Here is a 5,488-nt window from a genome sequence, read left to right on the forward strand (position 1 = left end):
CAACTCATGCCCTTGGTCTGCAGGTCGAAGATGTTGATCTTGAGGAAATTGCTGGGTGCCAGTTCAAGTTCTATCGCTGTTGTACTTGGCTCAGTTTCAAAAGTCCATCCTGTAGTCATTTGGATAATTCTCACAATAATACCCTTGATATGGCATATAGACACTATAGATACAATGACATGCATTGGCAGGTTATTTAGCAGTTAAATATCATACAGCCCAATTCACTGGCTATTCTCTCCCAAAATCAAATCTCCCTGAGGTACACATCGAACCTCCCCATCCTTCTGCATCACCCACCAGGTGTACCCAGGTCCTTGAGCAAAAACAACCCCTTGAATGGGTTTGCTTCTGCTTGAGGGAGGACTAACCCAGACTGTCTTTCCTAACATACTCCTCATGCGCACTACAGGGACTTTATCCCCTTCTACAGTATGTGGAACTCTTGGTTGGGCGGGGCCAGCCCGATTGTCGGATGCTCTAGCATTAACTAACCAGGTGGCTTTTGTTAAATGTGTATCCCAATGCTTGAAAGTTCCACCCCCCATCGCTCTCAATGTAGTTTTCAGCAGTCCATTGTATCGTTCAATTTTTCCGGAGGCTGGTGCGTGATAAGGGATGTGATACACCCACTCAATGCCATGTTCTTTGGCCCAGGTGTCTACAAGGTTGTTTCGGAAGTGAGTCCCGTTGTCCGACTCGATTCTTTCTGGGGTGCCGTGTTGCCATAAAATTTTCTCTTCAAGGCCCAGGATAGTGTTCTGGGCAGTGGCATGGGACACAGGGTATGTTTCCAGCCACCCAGTGGTTGCTTCCACCATTGTAAGCACATGGCACTTGCCTTGGCGTGTTCGTGGGAGTGTGATATAGTCAATCTGCCAGGCCTCCCACTGTTTATATTTCAGCCATCGTCCTCCATGCGACAGGGGTTTTTGCCGCTTGGCTTTCTTAATTGCAGCACATGTTTCACATTCATGGATGACCTGTGAGATAGTGTCCATGGTCAAGTCCACCCCTCGATCTCGAGCCCATCTATATGTTGCATCTCTTCCCTGATGGCCTGAGGTATCGTGGGCCCACTGAGCCATAAATAGCTCACCTCTACGTTGCCAGTCCAGGTCCACCTGAGACACTTCAATCTTGGCGGCCTGATCTGCCTGGTGGTTGTTTTGATGTTCTTCAGTGGCTCGACTCTTGGGTACATGAGCATCTACGTGACGTACTTTTACCACTAGCTTCTCTATCCGAACAGCGATATCTTGCCACAGTGCGGCAGCCCAGATGGGTTTACCTCTGCGCTGCCAGTTGCCCTTCTTCCATTGCTGTAGCCACCCCCATAGGGCATTTGCCACCATCCACGAGTCAGTATAGAGATAGAGCACTGGCCACTTTTCTCTTTCAGCAATGTCTAACGCTAGCTGGATGGCTTTCACCTCTGCAAACTGACTCGATTCACCTTCTCCTTCAGCAGTTTCTGCGACTAGTCGTGTAGGAATCCATACAGCAGCCTTCCACCTTCGATGTTTTCCCACAATGCGACAGGACCCATCAGTGAACAGGGCATATTGCCTCTCATTTTCTGGCAGTTTATTATACAGCGGGGCTTCTTCGGCCCGTGTCACCTCTTTCTCTGGCGACATTCCAAAATCTTTGCCTTCTGGCCAGTCCGTAATCACTTCTAACATTCCTGGGCGACCGGGGTTTCCTATGCGAGCTCGCTGTGTGATCAGTGCGATCCACTTACTCCACGTGGCGTCAGTCGCGTGATGCGTAGAGGAAACTTTCCCTTTGAACATCCAGCCCAGCACTGGCAGTTGAGGTGCTAAGAAGAGCTGTGTTTCAGTACCAACCACTTCTGAGGCGGCTCGAACTCCTTCATATGCTGCCAAGATCTCTTTTTCAGTTGGAGTATAGCGAGCCTCGGATCCTCGATATCCCCGACTCCAAAACCCCAGAGGTCGGCCACGGGTCTCCCCAGGTGCTTTCTGCCAAAGGCTCCAGGTAGGGCCATTCTCCCCAGCTGCAGTGTAGAGCATATTTTTAATATCTTGTCCTGTCCGGACTGGCCCAAGAGCTACTGCGTGAACAATCTCCTGCTTAATCTGTTCAAAGGCTTGTCGTTGCTCAGGCCCCCATTTAAAATCGTTCTTCTTCCGAGTAACTTGGTAGAGAGGGCTTACAATTTGACTGTAATTTGGAATATGCATTCTCCAAAAACCCACAACACCTAAGAAAGCCTGTGTTTCCTTTTTATTAGTCGGTGAGGACATAGCTGCTATTTTGTTGATGACGTCCACAGGGATCTGACGACGCCCATCTTGCCATTTTACTCCTAAGAACTGGATCTCCTGCGCAGGTCCCTTGACCTTACTTTCTTTTATGGCAAAACCAGCCTTCAAAAGGATTTGGATTATTTTCTTCCCTTTCTCAAAAACTTCTTCTGCCGTGTTGCCCCATACGATGATGTCATCAATATATTGCAGGTGCTCTGGAGCTTCACCTTTTTCTAGTGCAGCCTGGATCAGTCCATGACAAATGGTGGGGCTGTGTTTCCACCCCTGGGGCAGTCGATTCCAGGTGTACTGGACGCCCCTCCAAGTGAAAGCAAACTGAGGCCTGCACTCCGCTGCCAAGGGAATGGAGAAAAATGCATTAGCAATGTCAATTGTGGCATACCACTTAGCTGCCTTTGATTCCAGTTCATATTGAAGCTCTAACATATCTGGCACAGCAGCGCTTAGCGGTGGCGTGACTTCATTCAGCCCACGATAATCTACTGTTAGTCGCCATTCCCCATTGGATTTCTGCACGGGCCATATGGGACTATTAAAGGGTGAGTGAGTCTTGCTGATCACTCCTTGGCTCTCCAATTGGCAAATCAGCTTATGGATTGGGATCAGGGAGTCTCGGTTGGTGCGATATTGTCGCCGGTGCACCGTCGTGGTAGCAATTGGCACCTGTTGTTCTTCAACCTTCAGCAACCCCACAACCGAAGGGTCTTGGGAGAGACCCGGCAGGGTAGACAGCTGTTCAATCTCCTCCGTCTCCAATGCAGCTATACCAAAGGCCCAACGGTACCCTTTTGGGTCCTTGAAATACCCCCTCCTGAGATAATCTATACCAAGGATGCACGGGGCCTCTGGGCCAGTCGCAATGGGGTGTTTATGCCACTCATTCCCGGTTAGACTCATTTCAGCTTCCAATACGGTTAGCTCTTGGGATCCCCCTGTCACACCAGAGATACAGATGGGTTCTGCCCCTTTATAACTAGATGGCATTAGGGTACATTGTGCACCAGTGTCCACTAGAGCCTTATATTCCTGTGGGTCTGATGTGCCAGGCCATCGAATCCACACTGTCCAGTAGACTCGGTTGTCCCTCTCCTCCACCTGGCTGGAGGCAGGGCCCCTCTAATCCTGGTTAGAACATCCGTTACTCATTTTCTGCACACGTAAATCGGAAGTCCCTTCAAGGGGATCAGAAATGAGATCAGCCCATCTACTGCGTCTGGGGGACTGCTCACGGGAAACTGGAGCAGCAGTTTTCCAAGAATTCTCTTTTCTGGTTGCTTTTTCTCGCAACTCCTGTACCCGTGCATCCAAGACTGAAGTGGGTTTTCCATCCCACTTCCTCATGTCCTCTCCATGGTCACGCAGGTAAAACCACAGGTTAGCCCGTCGAGTGTACTTTCTCTCTCCTCTCTCTTGGGCAGAGGAACGCTTACTCCCAATAACTGCGATGCGGGCCTGTACAGGTGAGGAGGAGGACAGATCCACTTTGAATTGCTGGAACTCTCGGGACAACTCCTCCACAGCTGAGACACAGGCCCGTAGGGAGGAAGAGAGACTCCCTTCGTATTGCCGGAGTTGGACAGCCAATTCATCCACCGTTTGTCCATAGCCTTCTTTCCAGGACATTACTGCCAATGAGTTGGCATAGGTTGGTGGTGCACTTCGTAGAAACTTCCGCCACATGGGTTGTGTGCATTGGACTTCATCTGGATCTGTGGGTGACTGCGCATTTTCTGGATCATTGTAAATCACCTCCAGCACGGCTAATTCTCTCAGGTACTGAATACCTCTCTCCATGGTGGTCCACTTGCCTTGGTGACATGTAACTTCATCCCTGAAGGGGTATCTTTCCTTTACACCTAACAAAAGTCGCCTCCAGAGGCTGAGGACTTGTGTTTTTCTCCCAATCGCCTTGTCGATGCCCCCTTCCCTAGACAGAGATCCCAGCTGCTTGGCTTCCTTACCCTCTAATTCCACACTACTAGCCCCGCTATCCCAGCATCGGAGCAGCCAGGTAACAATGTGCTCACCTGGGTGGCGGCTAAAATCTTTTCGCATGTCACGCAACTCACTCATGGATAGAGATCGGGTAATTATTTCAGGTTCTGCCTCTACTTCCTGTTCTCGCGATGACCCTGGTTCATCTTCATCTCTCGCTAAGCGAACTGATTTCTTTGTGTGTTTCTTTTTCTGTACAGGGGCGACTGATACTGGCACAGGCTGGTTCTCTGGTTCAGCTGCAGTGTCTGTCACCGGGGTAGGGGTAGTCATGGTACCTGTTGTCGTGGTAGGGGCAGCCACGGTGCTTGTTGTCGGGGTAGGGGCAGCCACGGTGTCTGTTGTCAGGGTTTGTGTAGCCACGGTACATGTTGTCCTGTTTTCCATCTTTTCCCCCTTTTCCCCCCGAGGGTGCTGCATAATATCAAGCAGTGTTTGGTAGATATTGGCCAGAGCCCAGCACAGTGCAGCGAGTTGTATGTCTTTGGAATAGCCACAGCATTTTTCTTTCAAATATTCTGTCACTTCATAAGGGTTCTGTAGTTGTTCGGGAGTGAACTTCCAAGTCACTGGCGGTGAGAAGTTCTCTAGATACTTGCCCATATGCTCCCACATGCCGTGCCACCCATGAGTATCCAGCTTTGGGGGAGATCTCTGAGTGGTACTCTTAAAGAGCCTTTTTGTAGCCCTAAAGAAAACCTGAAACATATTCAGGAGGCATAGCACTAACAGCACACTGGCTTGCGCATCCCAAGGATATTCAAAATTCTCAAAAGCTGTTGTAATTAGTCGGAAGGAGAAGAGGGAGGTGAACGGACGGGGGGAGGTATCCCCCCCTAATTTCCCCATGGATTGGGTGTAATTACCAATAAAATCCGACAGAAGGCGCCCAAAGTATGGAAATGATATCACTGCCTCATACAGATACCAGCTTAACCTCATGACCAGTGATGTAATCATTTCATAAGTCGACATTGCCCAATACAGCAAAATGATAATCCCAATCACTCTCCCAGAGATGAGATACGCAACTACAGGCAATACATAGAGCATATAAGAGCTTACAAAACGCCACCATGTAAACAAATGAAACAACATTGTGACTAACATCTATATATCTAAGAAATGCGTTTGGCAAATTTGTTTCAACACGCTCTGGCCAGATCTGTCGTTATCTCAACCCTTCTGCCCCACGTTGG

Source organism: Accipiter gentilis, chromosome W (genome assembly GCF_929443795.1).
Source record: "Accipiter gentilis chromosome W, bAccGen1.1, whole genome shotgun sequence".
NCBI classification, from domain to species: Eukaryota; Metazoa; Chordata; class Aves; order Accipitriformes; family Accipitridae; genus Astur; species Astur gentilis.